The 11,296-nt window shown below is 37.5% G+C and overlaps 1 pseudogene; it reads right to left on the bottom strand.

Moving 5' to 3' along the window:
• Nucleotides 1–715: 715 nt before the first annotated feature.
• On the bottom strand, nt 716–1,228 carry LOC129065563 (cytochrome c oxidase subunit 4 isoform 1, mitochondrial-like; annotated as a pseudogene).
• Nucleotides 1,229–11,296: the final 10,068 nt, after the last annotated feature.

An 11,296-nucleotide genomic window follows, 5' to 3' on the forward strand; every position in this document is an offset into this window, starting at 1 on the left:
CCAAAAAAGAGGCATTTCACCAAATACATCTCTGATGTAGCTCTGGCTACATGTGATCTTGTAATATTTTTTCATTTGATATATTATTTTTCCAATTAGCATCTCTCCACGAATTTTAGCAGCCTAGAGCCCACAAAATATTCCTAAGCATTTCAGTAGTTGGTTTCTTACCCAATGTATGCAAGTCTTATTTGTTAGCATTTCACCATCTGGAAAAAAACAGAATAGAACAAATTCTCTGACCTGTGGGAAAGAATTAGGTTCATGAAAACCTGTTGAAATAAATCCACTAGCTTCTATTGGAGAAGGCATGCAGTAGTAGAAAATATCAGCATTCACCTTAGCTTCTCCCTTCTCTGTTTTATGCAACTTTGTTTGGAAATGGAGCCTGCTCTATTCTGTAATCCAGAAAAAGTGTTTTGCCCCTTTTTCAAAGAAGAGAGGGATGCTGGAGGTACTAAGAAAATCACCTGCCATTGCTACATAATCTTCTTGAGATAAAGCAGGGCTTCTGCCTAAAGCTGTACAGATTGTGCACAAAAGTATCCAGCCAAGGGAACAAGTAGTGCTAAAATCTACTTTTCTTTTTTTTTTTGCCAAATAAACTGCTCCTTTATTAGCATTGGAACTGCAACATAACAGTTTCCAGTAAATATGCTGAACTGCAATGAAATGACAGAAGAAGGTGAGGTTCAGATACATGAATGGCAGGTTCTTATTTGTTCCACTCATTCTTGTCATAGTCCCACTTGGCAGAGAAGTCCTGGATAGGGCTGACCTTCATGTGGAGCACCCTTCTGGTCTGCTTGGCCACCCACTCCTCTTCAAAGGCGTGTGGGATGGAGCCACACACATAGCACTTTTCTCAGATCAGTATGAGAGCAGTGAACCTGATGAAAAACATGGCAGCACCCACAACTATCTTCCACTCTTTCGTGTTCCTATTCATTTCAGCAAAGCTCTCATTAAACTTAATGCGATGCAGTTCAACCTCTTTATTAATCGATAGACTGCTCCAGGGGTTCATTCTCTATCTCTTTTCCAGGGCTTCTGGCTGACAGAAAGGTTCTTAATGTGAGCCATGTCAAGAAAGGGATAGTCACGTCAATCGACATAACTCGGGAGAGCAAAGCCCTCACTCTTCACGACACTCCCAGTGTGCTTGTACACACACAGAGGTGGAAAGTCCTCACTTGCCAATTGGGCTAAACACTCTGGTAGATGACATCCTGGCACCGCTGCAGCCACTGCCCAGCTGCAGCCTGCCATGCCTACTGTGACCATGCTCTACACACTGGCTCTAAATCTACCTTACTCCAGCTGGACAACCCCTTTATATTCAGGTTGTGACTGCTTTACCAATTTGTGCAAAGGCACTCAATGGGCTAGTGCTTACTCTAGAGACAAGGACCATAGCTGCCTCATCCACCACCATATCCTCAGCATTTTGAATACATGATAGCAACTTAATAATTATTTGGGGAATGAAGGGAGAAAAAAGAAAGAATTCTCTGTATGAAGTACCAGTAAGTGTAAAACTCAAGCAGGTAATCTGATATAAGTGTTCCTTTCTTTGGATTTACAATGTGTACTGTTGGACCTGGAAAGTCAGAGAGAAAAGAAAAATGAGGGTCATAAGTTGTCTTTGTGTTTTTATTCATATATCCAAGAAAAATTGTGACAAATTGTATTGAAGTAAATTTATCTAAAACCTAATTTTTGTCATCCTAATACCTTACAAGTTCACCCAAATATTTTTTACTCCAAGAGTTCATAAGACTCGACTTCTGGCCAAGATGGAGGCTTAGGTAGATATACTTTTCCTCCTCACACAACCAAAAGAAGGACAACAAATTTAAAAACAAAAAGTAACCAGAACTGCCAGGAAATCAAACTGTATGGAAATCCAACAACCGAGGAGCTAAAGAAGAAACATTCATCCAGACCAGTGGGAGCAGCGGAGACAGGCAGCCAGGGAGGGCGAGTGCACAGCAAGATGGCAGATGGTGGACCCAGGGGTCCCACATTTGCATGTGGATAAACTAGGAGGACCAGCTGGGGAACAAGACAAACTGCGTAATCCAGGGTTCCAGTGCGGGAAAAGAAAGCCTCAAAACCCCTGGAGGTAAGAACCTGTAGGGGCTGTGGCAGCAGGAGAAACTCTCAGCCTCACAGGAGAGTCTATTGGAGAGACCCACAGGGTCCTAGAATGTACACAAACCCACCCACCTGGGAAAGGGCCCAATTTGCTTCTGGTCCTGATTCCAGAAGCAAATCTGGGGGAAGAGACTGAAAAGTGGCAGAGAGTTGAGCAAGTGCCATTGTTTCCTCTCAGACCCCTCCTTCACACAGTGTCACAACGCAGCAACCTGGGTTGTCCCGCCCTGGTGAGTGCCTAAGTCTCTGCCCCTTCCAGCATAACAGACATGCTGAGAAAAAGAAATATGGTCCAAATAAAAGAACAGAATAAAAATCCAAAGATAGAACTAAACGATGAACAGGTAGCCAACCTATGAGATGCACTCATAGTTCAAAACACTGGTAATTGGGATGCTCACTGAATTGGTTGAGCATGGTCGCAAAATGGAGGAAAATGTGAAGGCTATGCAAAGTGAAATAAAGAAAAATATACAGGGAATCAATAGTGAAGGGAAAGAAACCAGGACTCAAATCAGCAGTTGAGAGCAGAAGAAAGAGATAAACATTCAACCAGGACAGAATGAAGACACGAGAATTCAAAAGAATGAGGAGAGGCTTAGGAACCTCTGGGATAACTTGAAACATTCTAACATCCGAATCATAGGGGTGCCAGAAGGAGAAGAGGAAGAGCAAGAAATTGAAAACATATTTGAAAAAATACTGAAGGAGAATTTCCCCAGTCTGGCCAAGGAAATAGACTTCCAGGAGATCCAAGGAAGTTCAGAGTCCCAAAGAAGTTGGACCCAAGGAAGCACACACCAAGGGACATCATAATTAAGTTAGCCAAGAGTCAAGATAAGGAGAGAATCCTAAAAGCAGCAAGAGAAAAGGAGACCGTTACCTACAAAGGAGTTCCCATAAGACTATCAGCCGATTTCTCAAAAGAAATCTTGCAGGCAAGAAGGGGCTGGAAAGTTTTCAGTCATGAAAGGCAAGGACCTACATCCAAAATAACTATCCAGCAAAGCTACCATTTAGAATGGAAGGGTAAATAAAGTGCTTCCCAGATAAGGTCAAGTTAAAGGAGTTCATCATCACCAAGCCCTTATTATATGAAATGTTAAAGGGACTTATCTAACAAAAAGAAGAAGATCGGAAACTATGAACAGTAAAATGACAACAAACTCACAACTATCAACAACTGAACCTAAAAAACAAAAACAAAAACAAACTAAGCAAACAACTAGAACAGGGACAGAATCATAGAAATGGAGATCAGGGGGGGTGAGGAGGGAGAAAAAGGTCGGGGAAGATACAGAGAATAAGCAGCATAAATAGTAGGTACAAAATAGGCAGGGGAAGGTTAAGAATAGTATAGGAAATGGAGAAGCCAAAGAACTTATATGTAGGACCCATGGACATGAACTAAAGTGGCGGGGAAATGCTGGGCGGAAGGACAGGGCAGTGCAGGGCAGTACAGGGTGCAGGGGAATAAAGGGGAGGGAAAAAGGGACAAGTGTAATAGCATAATCCATAAAACGTATGTTAAAAAAATATAAGTACTTATGCTTTTAAGCATAAGTTTTAAGCGTAAGTTTTAAGAACTCAGCACTTAGGGATGACTTTTAGCATTTCCTTAATCTGAATGGATAAAAATTAAATGCTAATTAGTGTCAGGGATTTCAATATTTACTTTTAAATAATTATTTAAGAACTCACTTTGGCTACCTCAACAACAGTTTCCCCCCCCCCCCCCAAAAAAAAGAGTATATAAGACTTAATTTTAAAAATGGAGAGCATTTTAATGTAGCAACCTATCATATAAACTTATAAGACTACATAAAGGTACAACTGTATAATTTCTACCTGTAATCCAATATAGAAAAAAGTAATATGATTTCTAAGTTGGGGAGAAAAACAAAACTTCTGTAAACCTATACTTACTGTATTAGATTCCTATGGCTGTTATAACAAATTACCACAAACTTGGTGGCTTAAAATAGCATCAGTTTATTCTCTCAAAGGTCCAGAGGCCAGAAATCCAAAATTAAGGTGTCAGAGGAACACACTGTGATTGGAGGCTCTGAAAAGGATCCTTTCCTTACCTTGTTCAGCTTCGGGGGTGGTTGGCATTTTGGCGTACGGCTGTCTCTCCCTGGTCTGCCCTCTCATTGCCCGTCCTCAGTGTGTGTATCTTCTCTTCTGTCTGTTTTTAATCTCCCTCTACCTCTCTCTCATGTGACTGTCTTTAGGCCCACTGGATAATTCAGGATAAGCTCTTCCTCTCAAGACCCTTAACTTAATCACATACTTTTGCAATGTAATGTGATATTCAAGGATGTGGGGATTATGAAGTGAATCTATGTTTGGGGTGCCATTTTTCTGCCTATTATTTCATCTGAATAAGTACTTATACTCTTAGTTCTTGTGGTTATGTAAACAGAGTGCAGTAGTTTTAGGAACTGTCTTGAAACAGCAAAGATTCCTTACTTAAAACATCAGAATTTTGTAATTCAAAATCTGAATCCTAATTCACTTACACTACTTAAAGAAGACATTTCACTTACATATAGTATAGTGAATCTCTTATATAAATTCTGAACTAATTTTTTATAATTCTGAAATATTTTCTTTACAGATATTATGATAAACTGCTGTATTACATAGTTATTTTTGAACTGATGATGCCAAAATACTAGGCAAATACATATCTGACAAACCACCCCTTGCTAGTTGTCAAATTCAGCTCATATCTTAGAAAACTTTAATGAGCTGAACCAACTGGTACTTTGCTACTGCCAAAATGGTATATTCGATTACAATTTTATCAATTAATGGTGATGGTAAAATCTACTTACTATATTGACACCTACAGTGTAATGCTTTAGAATGTCTAGAATAAAGCTGAGATATTAGGGATAAAATGAAAGGAGATGTGTTAGCTATCCACACGGATTTAAAAGGAGCTAATCACGTAATATCTATATCTTTACACCCTGAGATGTCATTGTTGTTTTCAGTGCACCCAGAGTTGAATAGGTTCCTGAGTGCTGATTTGGCTGGCTAAACTCACCAGAGGCTGACTGATGAATGAAGCAATACATTCACTAACAATATGAAATACTATGTGTTTTCCAGTGACCATGGACACAAGCCTATTATTCAGATAAATAGATTTTCCGAATCAAAATATCTAGACGACTGACATAATTAGAAAGTAGCTTTGTAAGAAATAAATGCAAATTGACTCTTGGGTAACTTAATTAGAATGGTATTTTTTCTAAATCATGGACAACTTCCTATACAGATTAACAGTTTCTGCAGATGGCTAATCTCATGTAACACCTGAGTTTTACTTGCTTTACATTTAGAAAGCGGTCTGATTTCCAAGTTTTAGGGGCTCCTCACTCTGCTCCAATGTACTGATCGTACCTTGATGAGTTGGGTTGCAATTGAATAACTGACTTGGGGCTCTCTAATGCAAAGTGTTTTGGTGGCTTTAGTTTCTTGTCATTCTTGAATGACTAGAGCAAGTAGATTCCACCTCGAGTTGGTATCAAAGCTAAAATCACCCCCTCTTAATCCCAATAAATAGGTTTGCTGTAAAGTAAATCTCTTACCTGGAAATTGATTCTGTTAGTTACTACAAGCTTAATAAAAATGAGGCTAAATCTATACTTACGACAAACAGGTTTAGTAAGTTGCAGAAAATGTGTAGACAATGCAGTAAGGAATCCTCATTCTGAACCAGACATACATCAAATGATTTCCAAGTGGAAGAAAGAAGTGTTTGGTTGGTTGGTTGGTTGTTTTCAAAAGGAATTACAAAACTCTGTAGTTGACTTTTGTAAGAATAAGAATCAAGAGGCTATCCTTCTCACATGGTCTTAGTTCAATTCACAGAATTGTTCTTGTTTCACTTTTTTTTCTCACTGAGCATAGTATAGTTTTCCTTTTTATGACTTTAAAAAATATCTTTAGTACATTAGGCTAATGTTAGTCCAAAGAAAGACAGACATTGTCCGTCTTTCGGGTTCTGTCTCTGGCTCTTTAAATGGAATAAAACTTTAAAATACAAAGTAATATTTCCCACTGGCACTATAACCTTGAAATTTTAAGAAAATCAATAATTCCAGGATCTAGCAAAAAGACACACATGCTGATATTCATTCATTCATTCATTCATTCATTCATTCAGCAAATATTTATTGTGTGCTATGTATATAATAATGCATAAAAATATATAGCCCCTGACTTCATGAAGTTTATATTGTAGTAAAGTATTAAATTCAAATTCAAGCACATAAAAATATATTTCCTAGCCATATTTTGAGACTGTTTTTACAATAGCACAGTGTCAATGAATGTTATCTATAAGTAGCCTGAATCTTGAAGGACTGTTGTGTAGAAGTAGAAGTAGATTATTTGCTAAAGGCAGAAATAAATGGATTACAAAATGTTACATTTTGACTCAACATAAAAAAATTAAAAACTAGAACTGCCCAAGAACAGAGATAGCCAAGTAAAAGCCAGACCGTCTTATCAAAAAACTGCAGAAAATATTAGTGTGTTGGTTTTAAGACTGTTTCATCGATCACCAAGGTATTTTCTAGTTTTAATAGGCTAGGATTAGTTTTGTGAATAAAACAACAAAAGAAAACAGTTACTTTAAAAAACCCTACATTTTTCAGATTGACTATCTACATTATAAATCTATATCATTTATCAGGAAATATCTTAACTCAACTTTACATAGATTAATACAGTGTATATTAACTGAGTGTTAAAGCTTTTAAAAATGGATCAGTTTTCTGCATTAATTAATCTTCAACAAAGAATTTTTAGATCAAAAATTAATAATTTTTCTTAATATACCATTTCACCAAAATACTGAAATCCAACTTAATTTGATTTTTTCATTTATAACCAACATGTTCTTCACCATTTATAATTTTTAGTAATAAATTGAAATATTTCTTCTAAAAAGAACATGCAGACCTGGTTTTCCACAGCCACACCACCCTTATGTCTCAGATACTAAGATTATATATCAATAAAACTATTTTCATTCTGAGAGTTTTGGTTCAATATTCTGTCATATTCCATAATTCTCAATGTATTCCTAATGGTCACCCCTATTGTTCTGTATTTCAGCAAAGGTGATTCACATCATTGAACACGATGTAAATCACTGTGTGACTCACACGATATTGCAGAAGAGTATTGCAGCTTCCACCAATAGGTTCTTCGATCACTCATGGGGGAAGCCAGCCATCATGTTCTGAGAACACGCAATTAGCCTGTGGAGAGGTCCAAGTGGGAAAGAACTGAGACCTCCTACTGACAATTAGAACTAACATGTCAGCCTCTTGAATAAGTCACCTGGGGAGTGAATATGCCAGCCCTAATAAATGCTTTAGATGCCTGCATGCTAGCTGGGATACTGACCACAATCTTATGACAGAGCCAGAGCCAGAACCCTGAAACTAAGCCACTCTTGACTTCTTGTCTGGGGAAAAAAGTAAGAGACAAATAACTGTTTGTTGTTATTTTAAGTTACTAACTTTGGGGGAGATTTGTCCTATAGCAACATATAACTAATATACCACATAGCCCACACCCCAGATATATTTATGCCATGATTATTATTGAGAACATATATGAGGTCTGTCTGGAAAAAATCCAGCCATTGTTATGATAATGAGACTGGAATGTGCATACATGAACAATGATGATGTCACTGTACTAGTCAGTGGAGGCGGTAGAAGCCTTTGAGTGAGCATGTGTACTGTGTGGCTGTCACATTCAAAATGACTGAGCAAGTAGAGCAATGAATCTGCGTCAAATTTTGCATTAAGCTAAACATTCCTCCCTGAAAACTATTCAGATGGTCCAGAAGGCTGCAGCTATGGGCAACTGGTGATTGACAGCTTCATCACAATGCACCCGCTCACGCATCACATCTCGCATAGAGTTTTTTGGCAAAACATCAAATCACCCAGGTGATTCAGTTTCCCTACAGCCCAGATTTGATGCCCTGGGACTCCTGGCTTTTCCCAAAAGTAAAATCACCTTTGTAAGGGAAGAGATTTCAGACCATCGATAAGATTCAGGAAAATGTGACAGGTAGCTGAAAGCAATTGGGAGAACTGTGTAAGGTCCCAAGGTGCCTACTTTGAAGGGGACTGAGGTGTCACTGTCCTAGGTACAATATTTCTTGTATCCTGTATCTTTTTCAATTACTGTCTCTACTTTTCATAGTACTTGGTTGGATACTTTCTGGACAGAACTCATCATATTGCTCACTTTTTGAAGTCTAGTTTTTGTTTGGGTTGTTGGTTTTACTTCTTTATTTGCCCTTTTTTCTTATGAAGTCTAAATATTTTGAAGATTAATTGCATGAGAAAATGTTCATGATACAATGAACAAACTCCTGACACAGTATGAATTACTCCAAAATATGAATGTTAAATTATGTCAAAGTGGTAGGACAGTACATAATTTTCTTAAATATAACAGTTAATTATGGCTGCATAGCAAACCACCCCCAAATTTAGTGTTTAAAACAACACAACCATTTATCTGCTAACAATTCTGCAATATAGATTGGGTACAGTGGGGAAGCTAATGTCTGCTCCATATGGTACTAACTGGGCCCATGCATGGATTTGCTGTCAGCCTGAAGCCTGACAGGGGCTGAAGGATCCAAGATGACTTCATCCACATGTCACAGGCCTAGAGTGGTACAGCTAGAATGGCTGGAGTCAGGCCGAATCTCTTTTTGTCGTCTTACTGAAGAAGGGCCTCTCTTTCCATAAGACCTCTCATTCTCAAGTAAATGAATCAGACTTCCTTATATGGTGACTCAAGGCAGCAAGAAAATGTTGCAAGGCTTCTTAAAGCCTGGACCTAAAACTTACACAACTTCATTTTCATCACATTCCATTATACCAAACACATCACAAAGACAGCCCAGATTCAATAAGAGAAGACTACACAAGACTTGAATTTATGTAGGCATAGTTCACTGGTGACACTTTGTAATAAATTACCACGCATATTGTCTGTATTTTCCAATACTGTATTTTAAAATAAAAATACATTGTTCTTATTTTAGTAAAACAATAACTTTAAAAATTTGATAATTTGTTCTAAATTAATAAATACGCCTTAAAATTAATGTCTTAGAAGAGAGTCAGTTGTAAACCTGGTTTCAAGGGAAATAAGTCTCCGACCTCCACTGTCTCATCTGGGAACGCAGAGTTCTTTTGGTTGATGAATACTTTTAATTATTATTATTACAACAATTTCATGTTTAATAAGCATATGTGATGCATATTTTCATTTTTTTATACTCACCAGTGGACATTTTTTTTGATGCTTTTAGAGACAGAGGAAGGGAGAGAGAGAATGTGTACATGAGTGAAAGGTAGGGGAGAAAAGGAACATCGATTGGTTGCTGTCTCCCATGCACCCCAACCAGGGGTTGAACCTACAACCTGGATATGTGCTTTGACCAAGAATTGAACCCACAATCTTTTGGTCTAAGGGATGATTCTCCAACCAACTGAGCCATACCAGCCAGGGCATGATGCCTATTTTGAGAACTTCTAGGAACAGAAGTCTTCAATTCAATCACTTTTTACAGGCTTTATTTTGTCTGCAATATTTACATATGGTTACAAGCACAGTGGTTAGGGTAGGAATCCTAACTTTGAAATAATACATATTGTTATATTCCTAGAAAGAAAAAGGAAGGAAGGAAGGAAGGAAGGAAGGAAGGAAGGAAGGAAGGAAGGAAGGAAGGAAGGAAGAGGGAGGGAAGGAGAAAGAAAGAAAGAGAGAAGGAAAGGAAGGAAGAAAGAAAGGTAGAGAGAGGGAGAGAGGAAGGAATCTCATGGAAAGGAGAAGTCTTCAGGGGAAATAGGGATTTTTAAATCAATTAACTTTTATTTAAAAATTTATAATGTAAAACCCTAACTTAGGCACTATGAGGAATGTGAAGCAATAAAAAGACAATTCCTTACTTTAATGAACATTAAAAAAAACAATAATCAGAGAAATCTGATGAGTTTTAAAGATTGCCACATAAGAGCTTTATAAAACATTTTGTTGACATAAAAAATTATAAATATAACAATCAAATTTAGTAAATTCCGTTCTTCTTAAATAATAGGACTAATAGACCCATGAGAGATGGCCTTGGCAAGAAAAAAATATGCTGGCCCCACCAGTTGTAGTGGATATAATCGTAATACTAACTCTTGGAACAGCAGAAAGATTAGTGAGCTGCCCTTTTCTCTTCTCCTTTCTTAGCAGTGGACCATTAACACTGTGCCTTGCCTGTGGCCCAGAAGGAACAATCTTGATTTATAAATTTGGTTTCAGTAGGATAAATGTCCCAGAGAGCCAGCATGGTAAACGTGAGCACAGCAATGTCCAGCTTCAAGTCTGTTCACTTACCCCAAACCATATACCAACCTATCTCAAGATGATTGAAGTTAACATGATACAATCAAGAAACAGTCCTAGCAGAACTTTACATCAGAAATTAAGCATAAGGAATTTATATATATTTTAATTATAGAATGTTAGGAATTAAAAGGCTTAGAGTAATCATTATAAATATAATAACAACGATAGCCATCATTTATTGAATTTCTCTGTATCATTTATTATTGTAGGCACTATAACTACATTATAAGCAAGAATCCTATGAGAAGCGTATTATCATTACAATACCTGCTGCCTTATATATGAGGCGACTATATCAATGCCTTGCCCAAGGTCATCTAGTTTGTAAGTGGTAGAGTTGGGATTCCAGCTCAGGTTTGCCAGAGATCAATTCTCTTTCCGCCTATGCTATACAATGCCTTCTTAAAAACAAATGTCTCTTTCTTTTAGTTTTATTTTTCAATTACAGTTTACATTCAATATTTGTTTGTATTAGTTTCAGGTATATGTACCTGTATAGTGTTTAGACAATCACATACTTTACAGTGTTCCTCCCAATATTTCTAGTACCCACCTGACATCATACATAACTATTACAATATTATTCAGTACATTCCCTATGCTGTACTTCACATCCTCATGACTTTTCTGTAACTATCAATTGTCCTTCTTAACCCCTTAACTGTTTTTCACCCAGTCCCCC

The sequence above is a fragment of the Pteronotus mesoamericanus genome, unplaced genomic scaffold (assembly GCF_021234165.1).
Source record: "Pteronotus mesoamericanus isolate MK-2021 breed Mesoamerican mustached bat unplaced genomic scaffold, CSHL_Meso_final contig_181, whole genome shotgun sequence".
NCBI lineage: Eukaryota > Metazoa > Chordata > Mammalia > Chiroptera > Mormoopidae > Pteronotus > Pteronotus mesoamericanus.